The 20,342-nt window shown below is 53.7% G+C and overlaps 2 protein-coding genes across 2 annotated transcripts in view; one reads left to right on the forward strand and one right to left on the reverse strand.

Annotated features, from left to right (window-relative positions):
- The window catches only part of LOC142259138 (uncharacterized), a 111,842-nt gene that overhangs the window by 76,445 nt on the left and 15,055 nt on the right, over nucleotides 1-20,342 (forward strand). The gene's annotated exons all lie outside the window — the stretch shown is intronic.
- The window catches only part of LOC142259142 (uncharacterized), a 110,939-nt gene that overhangs the window by 37,701 nt on the left and 52,896 nt on the right, over nucleotides 1-20,342 (reverse strand). The gene's annotated exons all lie outside the window — the stretch shown is intronic.

Genomic DNA, 20,342 nt, shown 5'->3' on the forward strand with positions numbered 1-20,342 from the left:
ATAATACCCTGCACCTACCTCCACTTGCAGAGCCGCACACTAGATATATAATACCCTGCACCTACCTCCACCTGCAGAGCCGCACACTAGATATATAATACCCTGCACCTACCTCCACCTGCAGAGCCGCACACTAGATATATAATACCCTGCACCTACCTCCACCTGCAGAGCCGCACACTAGATATATAATACCCTGCACCTACCTCCACCTGCAGAGCCGCACACTAGATATATAATACCCTGCACCTACCTCCACCTGCAGAGCCGCACACTAGATATATAATAACCTGCACCTACCTCCACCTGCAGAGCCGCACACAGATATATAATACCCTGCACCTACCTCCACCTGCAGAGCCGCACACTAGATATATAATACCCTGCACCTACCTCCACCTGCAGAGCCGCACACTAGATATATAATACCCTGCACCTACCTCCACCTGCAGAGCCGCACACAGATATATAATACCCTGCACCTACCTCCACCTGCAGAGCCGCACACTAGATATATAATAGCCTGCACCTACCTCCACCTGCAGAGCCGCACACTAGATATATAATACCCTGCACCTACCTCCACCTGCAGAGCCGCACACTAGATATATAATACCCTGCACCTACCTCCACCTGCAGAGCCGCACACTAGATATATAATACCCTGCACCTACCTCCACCTGCAGAGCCGCACACTAGATATATAATACCCTGCACCTACCTCCACCTGCAGAGCCGCACACTAGATATATAATACCCTGCACCTACCTCCACCTGCAGAGCCGCACACTAGATATATAATACCCTGCACCTACCTCCACCTGCAGAGCCGCACACTAGATATATAATACCCTGCACCTACCTCCACCTGCAGAGCCGCACACTAGATATATAATACCCTGCACCTACCTCCTCCTGCAGAGCCGCACACTAGATATATAATACCCTGCACCTACCTCCACCTGCAGAGCCGCACACTAGATATATAATAACCTGCACCTACCTCCACCTGCAGAGCCACACTAGATATATAATAACCTGCACCTACCTCCACCTGCAGAGCCGCACACTAGATATATAATACCCTGCACCTACCTCCACCTGCAGAGCCGCACACTAGATATATAATACCCTGCACCTACCTCCACCTGCAGAGCCGCACACTAGATATATAATACCCTGCACCTACCTCCACCTGCAGAGCCGCACACTAGATATATAATACCCTGCACCTACCTCCACCTGCAGAGCCGCACACTAGATATATAATACCCTGCACCTACCTCCACCTGCAGAGCCGCACACTAGATATATAATACCCTGCACCTACCTCCACCTGCAGAGCCACACTAGATATATAATACCCTGCACCTACCTCCACCTGCAGAGCCGCACACTAGATATATAATAACCTGCACCTACCTCCACCTGCAGAGCCGCACACCAGATATATAATACCCTGCACCTACCTCCACCTGCAGAGCCGCACACTAGATATATAATACCCTGCACCTACCTCCACCTGCAGAGCCGCACACTAGATATATAATAACCTGCACCTACCTCCACCTGCAGAGCCGCACACTAGATATATAATACCCTGCACCTACCTCCACCTGCAGAGCCGCACACTAGATATATAATACCCTGCACCTACCTCCACCTGCAGAGCCGCACACTAGATATATAATACCCTGCACCTACCTCCACCTGCAGAGCCGCACACTAGATATATAATACCCTGCACCTACCTCCACCTGCAGAGCCGCACACTAGATATATAATACCCTGCACCTACCTCCACCTGCAGAGCCACACTAGATATATAATACCCTGCACCTACCTCCACCTGCAGAGCCGCACACTAGATATATAATAACCTGCACCTACCTCCACCTGCAGAGCCGCACACTAGATATATAATACCCTGCACCTACCTCCACCTGCAGAGCCGCACACCAGATATATAATACCCTGCACCTACCTCCACCTGCAGAGCCGCACACTAGATATATAATACCCTGCACCTACCTCCACCTGCAGAGCCGCACACTAGATATATAATACCCTGCACCTACCTCCACCTGCAGAGCCGCACACTAGATATATAATACCCTGCACCTACCTCCTCCTGCAGAGCCGCACACTAGATATATAATACCCTGCACCTACCTCCTCCTGCAGAGCCGCACACTAGATATATAATACCCTGCACCTACCTCCACCTGCAGAGCCGCACACTAGATATATAATACCCTGCACCTACCTCCACCTGCAGAGCCGCGCACTAGATATATAATACCCTGCACCTACCTCCACCTGCAGAGCCGCACACTAGATATATAATACCCTGCACCTACCTCCACCTGCAGAGCCGCACACTAGATATATAATACCCTGCACCTACCTCCACCTGCAGAGCCGCACAGTATACATGTGGCTGCTCTGTGCTTACAGGACCTGTGATGATGTCACATGGAGGGGAGGAGTCAGGGTCACATGATCAGCTCCTCAGTGTATGCAGGACTCTGCTGTGCTGGTTGTCATGGTGCTGGATGAGGGGAAGTTTATGTGTGGGGTCAGGATGGGTTTACAGTGTGGATGTAGCAGAGCCGTGTGTGTACGAGGTGTACGGAGCAGAGCCGTGTGTGTACGAGGTGTACGGAGCGGAGCCGTGTGTGTACGAGGTGTACGGAGCAGAGCCGCGTGTGTACGAGGTGTACGGAGCGGAGCCGTGTGTGTACGAGGTGTACGGAGCAGAGCCGTGTGTGTACGAGGTGTACGGAGCGGAGCCGTGTGTGTATGAGGTGTACGGAGCAGAGCCGTGTGTGTACGAGGTGTACTGAGCAGAGCCGCGTGTGTACGAGGTGTACGGAGCGGAGCCGTGTGTGTACGAGGTGTACGGAGCGGAGCCGCGTGTGTACGAGGTGTACGGAGCGGAGTCGTGTGTGTACGAGGTGTACGGAGCGGAGCCGTGTGTGTGCGAGGTGGACGGAGCGGAGCCGCGTGTATACGAGGAGTACGGAGCGGAGCCGCGTCTGTACGAGGTGTACGGAGCAGACCCGTGTGTGTATGGAGCGGAGCCGTGTGTGTATGAGGTGTACGGAGCGGAGCCGTTTGTGTATGAGGTGTACGGAGCAGACCCGTGTGTGTGCGAGGTGTACGGAGCAGACCCGTGTGTGTGCGAGGTGTACGGAGCGGAGCCGCGTGTGTGCGAGGTGGACGGAGCGGAGCCGCGTGTGTGCGAGGTGTACGGAGCAGAGCGCGTGTGTATGAGGTGTACGGAGCAGACCCATGTGTGTACGAGGTGTACGGAGCAGACCCGTGTGTGTACGAGGTGTACGGAGCAGACCCGCGTGTGTATGGAGCGGAGCCGTGTGTGTACGAGGTGTACGGAGCGGAGCCGTGTGTGTACGAGGTGTACGGAGCGGAGCCGCGTGTGTGCGAGGTGTACGGAGCGGAGCCGCGTGTGTGCGAGGTGGACGGAGCGGAGCCGCGTGTGTGCGAGGTGTACGGAGGGGAGCCGTGTGTGTACGAGGTGTACGGAGCGGAGCCGTGTGTGTACGAGGTGGACGGAGCGGAGCCGTGTGTGTGCGAGGTGTACGGAGCAGAGCCGTGTGTGTGCGAGGTGTACGGAGCAGAGCCGTGTGTGTACGAGGTGTACGGTGCGGAGCCGTGTGTGTACGAGGTGTATGGAGCGGAGGCGTGTGTGTACGAGGTGTACGGAGCGGAGCCGTGTGTGTACGAGGTGTACGGAGCGGAGCCGTGTGTGTACGAGGTGTACGGAGCGGAGCCGCGTGTGTACGAGGTGTACGGAGGGGAGCCGTGTGTGTACGAGGTGTACGGAGCGGAGCCGTGTGTGTACGAGGTGTACGGAGCAGACCCGTGTGTGTACGAGGTGTACGGAGCAGACCCGTGTGTGTACGAGGTGTACGGAGCAGACCCGTGTGTGTACGAGGTGTACGGAGCAGACCCGTGTGTGTATGGAGCGGAGCCGTGTGTGTACGAGGTGTACGGAGCAGAGCCGTGTGTGTACGAGGTGTACGGAGTGGAGCCGCGTGTGTGCGAGGTGTACGGAGCGGAGCCGCGTATGTGCGAGGTGTACGGAGCGGAGCCGCGTGTGTGCGAGGTGTACGGAGCGGAGCCGTGTGTGTAAGAGGTGTACGGAGCGGAGCCGCGTGTGTACGAGGTGTACGGAGTGGAGCCGCGTGTGTGCGAGGTGTACGGAGCAGAGCCGCGTATGTGCGAGGTGTACGGAGCGGAGCCGCGTGTGTGCGAGGTGGACGGAGCGGAGCCGTGTGTGTGCGAGGTGTACTGAGTGGAGCCGCGTGTGTACGAGGTGTATGGAGCGGAGCCGCGTGTGTGTACGAGGTGTACGGAGTGGAGCCGCGTGTGTGTACGAGGTGTACGGAGCGGAGCCGCGTGTGTGCGAGGTGGACGGAGCGGAGCCGTGTGTGTGCGAGGTGTATGGAGCGGAGCCGCGTGTGTGTACGAGGTGTACGGAGCGGAGCCGTGTGTGTGTACGAGGTGTACGGAGCGGAGCCGTGTGTGTGCGAGGTGGACGGAGCGGAGCCGTGTGTGTATGATCTCTCTCTCCAGATCAACAGAAATGAAGGAGCGATCTGACTGCTGATCCTTATAATCCCCAAGAGGGACTAGTAAAATAAATAAAAAATGTTAAAAAAAGTTTTTAAAAACGTGAAACAACAAAAACCCCTAAAAGCTCACACCCCCCATTGGCCCCTCTGAAAATAAAACAGTTTAAAACACACACATATCTGGTATCTCCGCGTCCAAAAATATCCGAGAGAAAAAATTCCAAAAAGTCAAAATTACGTTTTTTGGGCACCGCAAAAATTATTTAAAATGCAATAACAGGCGATCATAGAGCAGCATCTGCACAAGAATTATATCATTACAAACCTGAGCTCGAGACGCAAAAACTAAGCCGTCACCGAACCCCAGATCTGGATAAATGAGAACGCTACAGGGCTCGGAAAATAGCGCAAAAAGACCAATTTTTTTGGGGGGACAAACTTCTACATTTTTTCAATGCCTTAGATGAAAGTAAAAGTATAATGTTTGGTGTCTATGAACTCGCACCCACCTGAGGCTTCACACTGACCGGTCAGTGTCACCAAATAGAGAACAGGGTGAATAAAATACCCCAAAAATAATTGTGTAATTGCACTTATTTTGCAATTTCACCGCACTTGGATTTTTTCGCATTTTCCAGTACACTATATGGTAAAACGAATGGTTTCATGCAAAAGTACAACTCGTCCTGCAAAAACCAAGCCTTCATGTGGCAAGATTGACGAAACAATAGAAAAGTTACAGTCTTCTGTCTGAAGCCCTAAAAATAGGATTCTAGCACAACCCGTGAAGTGGATATTGACTTTAATAAGGCAGACCCAGGACCCAGCAGAGCTGAACTGTTTGGGCAGCTAGGATGCAGCAGAGCTGAACTGGTTGGGCAGCTAGGATGCAGCAGAGCTGAACTGGTTGGGCAGCTAGGATGCAGCAGAGCTGAACTGGTTGGGCAGCTAGGATACAGCAGAGCTGAACTGGTTGGGCAGCTAGGATGCAGCAGAGCTGAACTGGTTGGGCAGCTAGGATACAGCAGAGCTGAACTGGTTGGGCAGCTAGGATACAGCAGAGCTGAACTGGTTGGGCAGCTAGGATACAGCAGAGCTGAACTGGTTGGGCAGCTAGGATACAGCAGAGCTGAACTGGTTGGGCAGCTAGGATACAGCAGAGCTGAACTGGTTGGGCAGCTAGGATGCAGCAGAGCTGAACTGGTTGGGCAGCTAGGATACAGCAGAGCTGAACTGGTTGGGCAGCTAGGATACAGCAGAGCTGAACTGGTTGGGCAGCCAGGACCCAGCAGAGCTGAACTGGTTGGGCAGCGAGGATACAGCAGAGCTGAACTGGTTGGGCAGCGAGGATACAGCAGAGCTGAACTGGTTGGGCAGCTCGGATGCAGCAGAGGTTAACTGGTTGGGCAGTTAGGATGCAGCAGAGGTGAACTGGTTGGGCAGAGAGGATGCAGCAGAGGTGAACTGGTTGGGCAGCGAGGATGCAGCAGAGGTGAACTGGTTGGGCAGCGAGGATGCAGCAGAGGTGAACTGGTTGGGCAGCGAGGATGCAGCAGAGGTAAACTGGTTGGGCAGCGAGGATGCAGCAGAGCTGAACTGGTTGGGCAGCTAGGATGCAGCAGAGCTGAATTGGTTAGGCAGCCAGTCCAACAGAGATTAAAGTGAACCTGTCAGGTGCAATAGGCACCCAGGACTATGAGCAGTTCTGGGTGCATATTTCTACTCCCTGTGTAACTCTCCCTGTATACAGTAGCATAGATAAAGAGATCTTTAGAAAAAGTATTTCTAAAGATCCTTTATGTTATGCTAATGAGGAAAGCGACTAGTCGCAAGGGCGTTACTTCGCTTGGCTAGTCGGCTCACATAGCATGTTAGCATGTCAGCACACCCACAGGGGCGTACTAACATGCAGGGCTGTATTTTGCGTTCGTGCTGCCCTAGGCACTTTAAGTGGTCGCGCCCCTTAGTGACAACGTAAAACTGAGTTTTCGCACACGACATCTGTTTAAGGCAGATCTACTTTGTAAAACACTTTAAAAAGTATAAATGAGAAACAAAGGGCACTAACACCCCCCCCCCCCAATGGGGATCACCACGGGCACAGCAAAACATAGCATGAGTATAAAATATTCCCACCGTCCCCACTTATATACTGTGACTGTCACACTGCCCCTAATAAACTACACACTGCCCTCCCTTATAAATTATACCCACCACACCTTCCTCAATTATGAAATATGATCTGTACTGTCCTCACATCATGCTGCCCCCTCCTCAGTGTCCCATGCATGCTGCCCCCTCCTCACAGTGTCCCATGCATGCTGCCCCCTCCTCACAGTGTCCCATGCATGCTGCCCCCTCCTCACAGTGTCCCATGCATGCTGCCCCCTCCTCACAATGTCCCATGCATGCTGCCCCCTCCTCACAATGTCCCATGCATGCTGCCCCCTCCTCACAGTGTCCCATGCATGGTGCCCCCTCCTCACAATGTCCCATGCATGCTGCCCCCTCCTCACAGTGTCCCATGCATGCTGCTCCCTCCTCACAATGTCCCATGCATGCTGCCCCCTCATCACAATGTCCCATGCATGCTGCCCCCTCCTCACAATGTCCCATGCATGCTGCCCCCTCCTCACAGTGTCCCATGCATGCTGCTCCCTCCTCACAATGTCCCATGCATGCTGCCCCCTCATCACAATGTCCCATGCATGCTGCTCCCTCCTCACAGTGTCCCATGCATGCTGCCCCCTCCTCACAGTGTCCCATGCATGCTGCCCCCTCCTCACAGTGTCCCATGCATGCTGCCCCCTCCTCACAGTGTCCCATGCATGCTGCCCCCTCCTCACAGTGTCCCATGCATGCTGCCCCCTCATCACAATGTCCCATGCATGCTGCCCCCTCCCCACAGTGTCCCATGCATGCTGCCCCCTCCTCACAGTGTCCAATGCATGGTGCCCCCTCCTCAATGTCCCATGCATGCTGCCCCCTCCTCACAGTGTCCCATGCATGCTGCCCCCTCCTCCCAATGTCCCATGCATGCTGCCCCCTCATCACAATGTCCCATGCATGCTGCCCCCTCCTCACAATGTCCCATGCATGCTGCCCCCTCCTCACAGTGTCCCATGCATGCTGCTCCCTCCTCACAATGTCCCATGCATGCTGCCCCCTCATCACAATGTCCCATGCATGCTGCTCCCTCCTCACAGTGTCCCATGCATGCTGCCCCCTCCTCACAGTGTCCCATGCATGCTGCCCCCTCCTCACAGTGTCCCATGCATGCTGCCTCCTCCTCAGTGTCCCATGCATGCTGCCCCCTCCTCACAGTGTCCCATGCATGCTGCCCCCTCCTCACAGTGTCCCATGCATGCTGCCCCCTCCTCACAATGTCCCATGCATGCTGCCCCCTCCTCACAGTGTCCCATGCATGCTGCCCCCTCCTCACAGTGTCCCATGCATGCTGCCCCCTCCTCACAGTGTCCCATGCATGCTGCCCCCTCCTCACAGTGTCCCATGCATGCTGCCCCCTCCTCACAATGTCCCATGCATGCTGCCCCCTCATCACAATGTCCCATGCATGCTGCCCCCTCATCACAATGTCCCATGCATGCTGCCCCCTCATCACAATGTGCCATGCATGCTGCCCCCTCCTCACAGTGTCCCATGCATGCTGATCCCTCCTCACAGTGTCCCATGCATGCTGCCCCCTCCTCACAGTGTCCCATGCATGCTGTCCCCTCCTCACAGTGTCCCATGCATGCTGCCCCCTCCTCACAGTGTCCCATGCATGCTGCTCCATCCAGTGTCCCATGCATGCTGCCCCCTCCTCACAGTGTCCCATGCATGCTGTCCCCTCCTCACAGTGTCCCATGCATGCTGCTCCATCCTCACAATGTCCCATGCATGCTGCCCCCTCCTCACAATGTCCCATGCATGCTGCCCCCTCCTCACAATGTCCCATGCATGCTGCCCCCTCCTCACAATGTCCCATGCATGCTGCCCCCTCCTCACAGTGTCCCATGCATGCTGCCCCTCTCCATGAGCTCCTAATGCTGCCTTACTCTTTTCCATAATGACACCTCCATGCTGCCCCATTCATCATACTAAGACCACCACACTAACGCTTATGCTGAGACCCCCCCACACACACACACACTACCCCACTCTTGATATTGACTCCCCTACATTGCTCCACTCCATACTGAGCCCACACATGCTGCCCCTTCTCCATAATGAGCTCCCAATGCTGCCCCCTCTCATTCTGAGTCCTTACACTCCCCCCATCGATTTTGTCATTGCACTATCCCTCAACCCTTGTCCTCTGTCTCTAGCATTAGCCCCTCTCTCCCATTCCCCCAGCAGCAGCCTCTCTCCCCCGCCTTCAGCATCAGCCTCTCTCTCCCCCAGCCTCAGCCTCTCTCTCCCCCAGCCTCAGCCTCTCTCTCCCCCCAGCCTCCCCCCCAGCCTCAGCCTCTCTCTCCCCCAGCCTCAGCCTCTCTCACCCCAGCCTCCCCCCCAGCCTCAGCCTCTCTCTCCCCCCCAGCCTCCCCCCCAGCCTCAGCCTCTCTCTCCCCCCCAGCCTCCCCCCCAGCCTCAGCCTCTCTCCCCCCCCCCCCCAGCCTCAGCCTCTCTCTCCCCCCAGCCTCCCCCCCAGCCTCAGCCTCTCTCTCCCCCCAGCCTCCCCCCCAGCCTCAGCCTCTCTCTCCCCCCAGCCTCCCCCCCAGCCTCAGCCTCTCTCTCCCCCCAGCCTCCCCCCCAGCCTCAGCCTCTCTCTCCCCCCAGCCTCCCCCCCAGCCTCAGCCTCTCTCTCCCCCCAGCCTCCCCCCCAGCCTCAGCCTCTCTCTCCCCCCAGCCTCCCCCCCAGCCTCAGCCTCTCCCCCCAGCCTCAGCCTCTCCCCCCAGCCTCCCCCCCAGCCTCAGCCTCTCTCTCCCCCCAGCCTCCCCCCCAGCCTCAGCCTCTCTCTCCCCTCAGCCTCCCCCCCAGCCTCAGCCTCTCTCTCCCCTCAGCCTCCCCCCCAGCCTCAGCCTCTCTCTCCCCCCAGCCTCCCCCCCAGCCTCAGCCTCTCTCTCCCCCCAGCCTCCCCCCCAGCCTCAGCCTCTCTCTCCCCCCAGCCTCCCCCCCAGCCTCAGCCTCTCTCTCCCCCCAGCCTCCCCCCCAGCCTCAGTCTCTCTCTCCCCCCAGCCTCCCCCCCCAGCCTCAGCCTCTCCCCCCAGCCTCAGCCTCTCTCTCCCCCCAGCCTCAGCCTCTCCCCCCAGCCTCCCCCCCAGCCTCAGCCTCTCTCTCCCCCCAGCCTCCCCCCCAGCCTCAGCCTCTCTCCCCCCCAGCCTCTCTCTCCCCCCAGCCTCCCCCCCAGCCTCAGCCTCTCTCTCCCCCCAGCCTCAGCCTCTCTCTCCCCCCAGCCTCCCCCCAGCCTCAGCCTCTCTCTCCCCCCAGCCTCAGCCTCTCTCTCCCCCCAGCCTGCCCCCCAGCCTCAGCCTCTCTCTCCCCCCAGCCTCAGCCTCTCTCTCCCCCCAGCCTCCGCCTCTCTCTCCCCCCAGCCTCCGCCTCTCTCTCCCCCCAGCCTCTCTCTTTTCCCAGCCTCCCCCCAGCCTCTCTCTTCCCAGCCTCCCCCCCAGCCTCCCCCCCAGCCTCTCTCTTCCCAGCCTCCCCCCAGCCTCTCTCTTTTCCCAGCCTCCCCCCCAGCCTCTCTCTTTTCCCAGCCTCCCCCCCAGCCTCTCTCTTTTCCCAGCCTCCCCCCAGCCTCTCTCTTTTCCCAGCCTCCCCCCAGCCTCTCTTTTCCCAGCCTCCCCCCAGCCTCTCTTTTCCCAGACTACCCCCAGCCTCTCTCTTTTCCCAGCCTCCCCCTCTCTTCCCAGCCTCCCCCCAGCCTCTCTCTTTTCCCAGCCTCCCCCCAGCCTCTCTCTTTTCCCAGCCTCCCCCCAGCCTCTCTCTTTTCCCAGCCTCCCCCCAGCCTCTCTCTTTTCCCAGCCTCCCCCCAGCCTCTCTCTTTTCCCAGCCTCCCCCCAGCCAAAAAGAGGCATCGCAACGATCATCAACTAACCTGTAAGGTGCCCATACATTCTAGGCTCTGCCTTACGCATACCTGCTCCGGTGCCTGCTGCCCTGCTCTGCTATTATCCTCTTCTGGCTGGCTCCAGCTCCAGTCGCATCCTCCTCCGCGGCGTGTGTTGTCTGCAGAATTGGACGCTGCAGCACGGGGCAGTGAGCTGATTGGCGCGCCCGCGCGCCTCTGACCCGGAAGTGCAGGCGCTGGAACTTCCGGGGTTAATCAGCTCACTATGCCTGGCGCCCTCCGTGTATTTAAAGAGACAGAAGTGCGCCTCTCCTCTCCCTCTCAACCCCCCCTCCCCCCCGAGAACACAGCGAAGTGCAACGGAGGGAGGGGCAAGGGGCGGGGATGTAAAAAAAAATAAAAAAATTTATATATATTTTTTTATTTTTTTTTTTTTGCTGCCAGAAAGTGCCGCCCCCCCCGCAACGTGCCGCCCTAGGCACGGGACCACGGGTGCCTAGTGGCAAATACGGCCCTGCTAACATGCTATATGAGCTGACTAGCCATGTGAAGTAACGCCCTTGGGACTAGTCCTCTCGCTCATTAGTATATGATATAAGATCCTTAACCCATTCAGCCCCCAGCCTGTTTTCACCTTAAAGACCGGGCCATTTTTTGCAATTTTGACCAGTGTCACTTTGACAGGTTATAACTCTGGAACACTTCAATGGATCCTGGCGATTCTGAGATTGTTTTTTCGTGACATATTGTACTTCATGTCAGTGGTAAATTTAGGCTGATATGTTTTGCGTTTATTTGTGAAAATTTCGGAAATTTGGCGAAAATTTTGAAAATTTTGCAATTTTCAAAATTTGAAATTTTATGCCCATAAATCTAAAAGTTATGTCACACAAAATAGTTACTAAACAACATTTCCCACTTGCCTACTTTACACCAGCGCAATTTTTGAAAAAAAAAAATTTCCGTTAGGAAGTTAGAAGGGTTCAAAGTTCATCAGCAATTTCTCATTTTCCAACAAAATTTACAAAAAAAATTTTTAGGTACCACATCACATTTGGAGTGATTTGAGATACCTAGGCGAAAAAAAATACCCCATTCTAAAATCTGCACCCCTCCCTCTGCTCAAAACCACATCCAAGAAGTTTATTAACCCTTTAGGAGCTTCACAGCAACCAAAGCAATGTAGACGAAAAAATGAAAATGTTACTTTTTTAACACAAAGATGTTACTTTAGCCATAAAAATTAGTATTTTCACAAGGGTATCAGGAAAAATGCATCATAAAATGTATTGTGCATTTTCTCCTGAGTACGCAGATACCCCATATGTGGTGCAAATAAAATGTTTGGGCACACGGCAGGGCTCGGAAGGCAAGGAGCGCCATTTGAATTTTTGAGTGCAAAATTAGCTGCACTCATTAGCGGACGCCATGTCGGGTTTGAAGACTCCCTGAGGTGCCTAAACAATGGAGCTCCCCCATAAGTGACCCCATTTTGGAAACTAGAGCCCTCAAATATTTTTTCTAGATGTTTGATGTGCACTTTGAACCCCTGGGGGCTTCACAGAAGTTTATAACGTTGAGCCGTGAAAAGAAAAATATTTTTTTTTACCACAAAACTGTTGCTTCAACCAGGTAGCTTTTTTTTATCACAAGGGTATCAGGAAAAAAATGCACCATAAAATGTATTGTGCAATTTCTCCTGAGTACGCAGATACCCCATATGTGGTGGAAATAAAATGTTTGGGCACATGGCAGTGCTCGGAAGGCAAGGAGCGCCATTTCACAGCAAAATTGGTTGGAATTATTAGAGGAGGGCACATGGCAGTGCTCGGAAGGCAAGGAGCGCCATTTCACAGCAAAATTGGTTGGAATTATTAGAGGACGCCATGTTGCGTTTGGAGACCCCCTGAAGTGCCTAAACAATGGAGCTCCCCCACAATTGACCCCATTTTGGAAACTAGAGCCCTCATGGAATTTATCTAGCTGTTTAGTGAGCACTTTGAACCCCTGGAGGCTTCACAAACGTTTGTAATGCTCAGCCGTGAAAATATTTTATTCTTTTTTTTACCACAAAATTGTTTTTTCAAACAGGTAGCTTTTTTTTCCACAAGGGTATCAGGAAAAAATGCACTATAAAATGTATTGTGCAATTTCTCCTGAGTACACAGGAGGGGGTTGGGGGGGGGGCCCTGCAGGCTGCCGGAGACAGCATAAATTACAGGCAAGGGCGGGGCCTACCGGGGGTTTCCCCGGTACCCCGCCAGACCGAGCCTGTCTGAGGTCTCCAGGACGTCTGCGGCTTCCAATATCTGTTAGGCTACTTTCACACATCCGGTTTGAGCCCTGCGGCTCAATCCGGCTGTGAAAACTATGCAACGGATGCGGTGAAAACACCGCATCCTTTGCATAAGTTTTTACATGCGGCCGGTCCGGTTTTTTCCGGTTGCGGCATGCTACTGAGCATGCGCAGTGGAAAATACCGCATGCGGCGACCGGATGCGGTTTTTTCCGCATCGCGCCGCATCCGGCCTCCATAGGGATGCATTGAAAAATGCGCCGCAGCGGCCGGATGCGGCGCGATGCGGTGTTTTTTGCCGGAGCAAAAAACGTTGCAGGGTACGTTCGATCCGGCCGCCGCATCGGCTACATCTGCCGCATGCGGCAAAAACCGGACCGAACGCAAGCCCCTGCGGCACAATGCGGCACTAATGTAAGTCAATGCAAAAAAAAACCGCAATCGGCGTTGCAAAAGCCGGTTGCGGTTTTTCTGCAGAACGCCGTATTGTGCCGCAGAGCAAAAATCCGGATGTGTGAAAGTACCCTTACCTGCTCCACACACACACATGGAGCTGATCATGTGACCCTGACTCCTCCCCTCCATGTGACATCATCACAGGTCCTGTAAGCACAGAGCAGCCATATATCTAGTGTGCGGCTCTGCAGGTGGAGGTAGGTGCAGGGTATTATATATCTAGTGTGCGGCTCTGCAGGTGGAGGTAGGTGCAGGGTATTATATATCTAGTGTGCGGCTCTGCAGGTGGAGGTAGGTGCAGGGTATTATATATCTAGTGTGCGGCTCTGCAGGTGGAGGTAGGTGCAGGGTATTATATATCTAGTGTGCGGCTCTGCAGGAGGAGGTAGGTGCAGGGTATTATATATCTAGTGTGCGGCTCTGCAGGTGGAGGTAGGTGCAGGGTATTATATATCTAGTGTGCGGCTCTGCAGGTGGAGGTAGGTGCAGGGTATTATATATCTAGTGTGCGGCTCTGCAGGTGGAGGTAGGTGCAGGGTATTATATATCTAGTGTGCGGCTCTGCAGGTGGAGGTAGGTGCAGGGTATTATATATCTAGTGTGCGGCTCTGCAGGTGGAGGTAGGTGCAGGGTATTATATATCTAGTGTGCGGCTCTGCAGGTGGAGGTAGGTGCAGGGTATTATATATCTAGTGTGCGGCTCTGCAGGTGGAGGTAGGTGCAGGGTATTATATATCTAGTGTGCGGCTCTGCAGGTGGAGGTAGGTGCAGGTTATTATATATCTAGTGTGCGGCTCTGCAGGTGGAGGTAGGTGCAGGGTATTATATATCTAGTGTGCGGCTCTGCAGGTGGAGGTAGGTGCAGGTTATTATATATCTAGTGTGCGGCTCTGCAGGTGGAGGTAGGTGCAGGGTATTATATATCTAGTGTGCGGCTCTGCAGGTGGAGGTAGGTGCAGGGTATTATATATCTAGTGTGCGGCTCTGCAGGTGGAGGTAGGTGCAGGGTATTATATATCTAGTGTGCGGCTCTGCAGGTGGAGGTAGGTGCAGGGTATTATATATCTAGTGTGCGGCTCTGCAGGTGGAGGTAGGTGCAGGTTATTATATATCTGGTGTGCGGCTCTGCAGGTGGAGGTAGGTGCAGGGTATTATATATCTAGTGTGCGGCTCTGCAGGTGGAGGTAGGTGCAGGGTATTATATCTAGTGTGCGGCTCTGCAGGTGGAGGTAGGTGCAGGGTATTATATATCTAGTGCGCGGCTCTGCAGGTGGAGGTAGGTGCAGGGTATTATATATCTAGTGCGCGGCTCTGCAGGTGGAGGTAGGTGCAGGGTATTATATATCTAGTGCGCGGCTCTGCAGGTGGAGGTAGGTGCAGGGTATTATATATCTAGTGTGCGGCTCTGCAGGTGGAGGTAGGTGCAGGGTATTATATATCTAGTGTGCGGCTCTGCAGGTGGAGGTAGGTGCAGGGTATTATATATCTAGTGTGCGGCTCTGCAGGTGGAGGTAGGTGCAGGGTATTATATATCTAGTGTGCGGCTCTGCAGGTGGAGGTAGGTGCAGGGTATTATATATCTAGTGTGCGGCTCTGCAGGTGGAGGTAGGTGCAGGGTATTATATATCTAGTGTGCGGCTCTGCAGGTGGAGGTAGGTGCAGGGTATTATATATCTAGTGTGCGGCTCTGCAGGTGGAGGTAGGTGCAGGGTATTATATATCTAGTGTGCGGCTCTGCAGGTGGAGGTAGGTGCAGGGTATTATATATCTAGTGTGCGGCTCTGCAGGTGGAGGTAGGTGCAGGGTATTATATATCTAGTGTGCGGCTCTGCAGGAGGAGGTAGGTGCAGGGTATTATATATCTAGTGTGCGGCTCTGCAGGTGGAGGTAGGTGCAGGGTATTATATATCTAGTGTGCGGCTCTGCAGGTGGAGGTAGGTGCAGGGTATTATATATCTAGTGTGCGGCTCTGCAGGTGGAGGTAGGTGCAGGGTATTATATATCTAGTGTGCGGCTCTGCAGGAGGAGGTAGGTGCAGGGTATTATATATCTAGTGTGCGTCTCTGCAGGTGGAGGTAGGTGCAGGTTATTATATCTAGTGTGCGGCTCTGCAGGTGGAGGTAGGTGCAGGGTATTATATATCTAGTGTGCGGCTCTGCAGGTGGAGGTAGGTGCAGGGTATTATATATCTAGTGTGCGGCTCTGCAGGTGGAGGTAGGTGCAGGGTATTATATATCTAGTGTGCGGCTCTGCAGGTGGAGGTAGGTGCAGGGTATTATATATCTAGTGTGCGGCTCTGCAGGTGGAGGTAGGTGCAGGGTATTATATATCTAGTGTGCGGCTCTGCAGGTGGAGGTAGGTGCAGGGTATTATATATCTAGTGTGCGGCTCTGCAGGTGGAGGTAGGTGCAGGGTATTATATATCTAGTGTGCGGCTCTGCAGGTGGAGGTAGGTGCAGGGTATTATATATCTAGTGTGCGGCTCTGCAGGTGGAGGTAGGTGCAGGGTATTATATATCTGTGTGCGGCTCTGCAGGTGGAGGTAGGTGCAGGGTATTATATATCTAGTGTGCGGCTCTGCAGGTGGAGGTAGGTGCAGGGTATTATATATCTAGTGTGCGGCTCTGCAGGTGGAGGTAGGTGCAGGGTATTATATATCTAGTGTGCGGCTCTGCAGGTGGAGGTAGGTGCAGGGTATTATATATCTAGTGTGCGGCTCTGCAGGAGGAGGTAGGTGCAGGGTATTATATATCTAGTGTGCGGCTCTGCAGGAGGAGGTAGGTGCAGGGTATTATATATCTAGTGTGCGGCTCTGCAGGTGGAGGTAGGTGCAGGGTATTATATATCTAGTGTGCGGCTCTGCAGGAGGAGGTAGGTGCAGGGTATTATATATCTAGTGTGCGGCTCTGCAGGTGGAGGTAGGTGCAGGGTATTATATATCTAGTGTGCGGCTCTGCAGGTGGAGGTAGGTGCAGGGTATTATATATCTAGTGTGCGGCTCTGCAGGTGGAGGTAGGTGCAGGGTATTATATATCTAGTGTGCGGCTCTGCAGGTGGAGGTAGGTGCAGGGTATTATATATCTAGTGTGCGGCTCTGCAGGAGGAGGTAGGTGCAGGGTATTATATATCTAGTGTGCGGCTCTGCAGGAGGAGGTAGGTGCAGGGTATTATATATCTAGTGTGCGGCTCTGCAGGAGGAGGTAGGTGCAGGGTATTATATATCTAGTGTGCGGCTCTGCAGGTGGAGGTAGGTGCAGGGTATTATATATCTAGTGTGCGGCTCTGCAGGTGGAGGTAGGTGCAGGGTATTATATATCTAGTGTGCGGCTCTGCAGGTGGAGGTAGGTGCAGGGTATTATATATCTAGTGTGCGGCTCTGCAGGTGGAGGTAGGTGCAGGTTATTATATATCTAGTGTGCGGCTCTGCAGGAGGAGGTAGGTGCAGGGTATTATATATCTAGTGTGCGGCTCTGCAGGTGGAGGTAGGTGCAGGGTATTATATATCTAGTGTGCGGCTCTGCAGGTGGAGGTAGGTGCAGGGTATTATATATCTAGTGTGCGGCTCTGCAGGTGGAGGTAGGTGCAGGGTATTATATATCTAGTGTGCGGCTCTGCAGGTGGAGGTAGGTGCAGGGTATTATATATCTAGTGTGCGGCTCTGCAGGTGGAGGTAGGTGCAGGTTATTATATATCTAGTGTGCGGCTCTGCAGGAGGAGGTAGGTGCAGGGTATTATATATCTAGTGTGCGGCTCTGCAGGAGGAGGTAGGTGCAGGGTATTATATATCTAGTGTGCGGATCTGCAGGTGGAGGTAGGTGCAGGGTATTATATATCTAGTGTGCGGCTCTGCAGGTGGAGGTAGGTGCAGGGTATTATATATCTAGTGTGCGGCTCTGCAGGTGGAGGTAGGTGCAGGGTATTATATATCTAGTGTGCGGCTCTGCAGGTGGAGGTAGGTGCAGGGTATTATATATCTAGTGTGCGGCTCTGCAGGTGGAGGTAGGTGCAGGGTATTATATATCTAGTGTGCGGCTCTGCAGGTGGAGGTAGGTGCAGGGTATTATATATCTAGTGTGCGGCTCTGCAGGTGGAGGTAGGTGCAGGGTATTATATATCTAGTGTGCGGCTCTGCAGGTGGAGGTAGGTGCAGGGTATTATATATCTAGTGTGCGGCTCTGCAGGTGGAGGTAGGTGCAGGGTATTATATATCTAGTGTGCGGCTCTGCAGGTGGAGGTAGGTGCAGGGTATTATATATCTAGTGTGCGGCTCTGCAGGTGGAGGTAGGTGCAGGTTATTATATATCTAGTGTGCGGCTCTGCAGGTGGAGGTAGGTGCAGGGTATTATATATCTAGTGTGCGGCTCTGCAGGTGGAGGTAGGTGCAGGGTATTATATATCTAGTGTGCGGCTCTGCAGGTGGAGGTAGGTGCAGGGTATTATATATCTAGTGTGCGGCTCTGCAGGTGGAGGTAGGTGCAGGTTATTATATATCTAGTGTGCGGCTCTGCAGGTGGAGGTAGGTGCAGGGTATTATATATCTAGTGTGCGGCTCTGCAGGTGGAGGTAGGTGCAGGGTATTATATATCTAGTGTGCGGCTCTGCAGGTGGAGGTAGGTGCAGGGTATTATATATCTAGTGTGCGGCTCTGCAGGTGGAGGTAGGTGCAGGGTATTATATATCTGTGTGCGGCTCTGCAGGTGGAGGTAGGTGCAGGTTATTATATATCTAGTGTGCGGCTCTGCAGGTGGAGGTAGGTGCAGGGTATTATATATCTAGTGTGCGGCTCTGCAGGTGGAGGTAGGTGCAGGGTATTATATATCTGTGTGCGGCTCTGCAGGTGGAGGTAGGTGCAGGTTATTATATATCTAGTGTGCGGCTCTGCAGGTGGAGGTAGGTGCAGGGTATTATATATCTAGTGTGCGGCTCTGCAGGTGGAGGTAGGTGCAGGGTATTATATATCTAGTGTGCGGCTCTGCAGGTGGAGGTAGGTGCAGGGTATTATATATCTAGTGTGCGGCTCTGCAGGTGGAGGTAGGTGCAGGGTATTATATATCTAGTGTGCGGCTCTGCAGGTGGAGGTAGGTGCAGGGTATTATATATCTAGTGTGCGGCTCTGCAGGTGGAGGTAGGTGCAGGGTATTATATATCTAGTGTGCGGCTCTGCAGGTGGAGGTAGGTGCAGGGTATTATATATCTAGTGTGCGGCTCTGCAGGTGGAGGTAGGTGCAGGGTATTATATATCTAGTGTGCGGCTCTGCAGGTGGAGGTAGGTGCAGGGTATTATATATCTAGTGTGCGGCTCTGCAGGTGGAGGTAGGTGCAGGGTATTAGATATCTAGTGTGCGGCTCTGCAGGTGGAGGTAGGTGCAGGGTATTAGATATCTAGTGTGCGGCTCTGCAGGTGGAGGTAGGTGCAGGGTATTATATATCTAGTGTGCGGCTCTGCAGGTGGAGGTAGGTGCAGGGTATTATATATCTAGTGTGCGGCTCTGCAGGTGGAGGTAGGTGCAGGGTATTATATATCTAGTGTGCGGCTCTGCAGGTGGAGGTAGGTGCAGGGTATTATATATCTAGTGTGCGGCTCTGCAGGTGGAGGTAGGTGCAGGGTATTATATATCTAGTGTGCGGCTCTGCAGGTGGAGGTAGGTGCAGGGTATTATATATCTAGTGTGCGGCTCTGCAGGTGGAGGTAGGTGCAGGGTATTATATATCTAGTGTGCGGCTCTGCAGGTGGAGGTAGGTGCAGGGTATTATATATCTAGTGTGCGGCTCTGCAGGTGGAGGTAGGTGCAGGGTATTATATATCTAGTGTGCGGCTCTGCAGGTGGAGGTAGGTGCAGGTTATTATATATCTAGTGTGCGGCTCTGCAGGTGGAGGTAGGTGCAGGGTATTATATATCTAGTGTGCGGCTCTGCAGGTGGAGGTAGGTGCAGGGTATTATATATCTAGTGTGCGGCTCTGCAGGTGGAGGTAGGTGCAGGTTATTATATATCTAGTGTGCGGCTCTGCAGGTGGAGGTAGGTGCAGGGTATTATATATCTAGTGTGCGGCTCTGCAGGTGGAGGTAGGTGCAGGGTATTATATATCTAGTGTGCGGCTCTGCAGGTGGAGGTAGGTGCAGGGTATTATATATCTAGTGTGCGGCTCTGCAGGTGGAGGTAGGTGCAGGGTATTATATATCTAGTGTGCGGCTCTGCAGGTGGAGGTAGGTGCAGGGTATTATATATCTAGTGTGCGGCTCTGCAGGAGGAGGTAGGTGCAGGGTATTATATATCTAGTGCGCGGCTCTGCAGGTGGAGGTAGGTGCAGGGTATTATATATCTAGTGTGCGGCTCTGCAGGTGGAGGTAGGTGCAGGGTATTATATATCTAGTGTGCGGCTCTGCAGGTGGAGGTAGGTGCAGGGTATTATATATCTAGTGTGCGGCTCTGCAGGTGGAGGTAGGTGCAGGGTATTATATATCTAGTGTGCGGCTCTGCAGGTGGAGGTAGGTGCAGGGTATTATATATCTAGTGTGCGGCTCTGCAGGTGGAGGTAGGTGCAGGGTATTATATATCTAGTGTGCGGCTCTGCAGGTGGAGGTAGGTGCAGGGTATTATATATCTAGTGTGCGGCTCTGCAGGTGGAGGTAGGTGCAGGGTATTATATATCTAGTGTGCGGCTCTGCAGGTGGAGGTAGGTGCAGGGTATTATATATCTAGTGTGCGGCTCTGCAGGTGGAGGTAGGTGCAGGGTATTATATATCTAGTGTGCGGCTCTGCAGGTGGAGGTAGGTGCAGGGTATTATATATCTAGTGTGCGGCTCTGCAGGTGGAGGTAGGTGCAGGGTATTATATATCTAGTGTGCGGCTCTGCAGGTGGAGGTAGGTGCAGGGTATTATATATCTAGTGTGCGGCTCTGCAGGTGGAGGTAGGTGCAGGGTATTATATATCTAGTGTGCGGCTCTGCAGGTGGAGGTAGGTGCAGGGTATTATATATC

This window comes from Anomaloglossus baeobatrachus (genome assembly GCF_048569485.1).
Source record: "Anomaloglossus baeobatrachus isolate aAnoBae1 chromosome 5 unlocalized genomic scaffold, aAnoBae1.hap1 SUPER_5_unloc_29, whole genome shotgun sequence".
In the NCBI taxonomy this organism is placed as follows: domain Eukaryota; kingdom Metazoa; phylum Chordata; class Amphibia; order Anura; family Aromobatidae; genus Anomaloglossus; species Anomaloglossus baeobatrachus.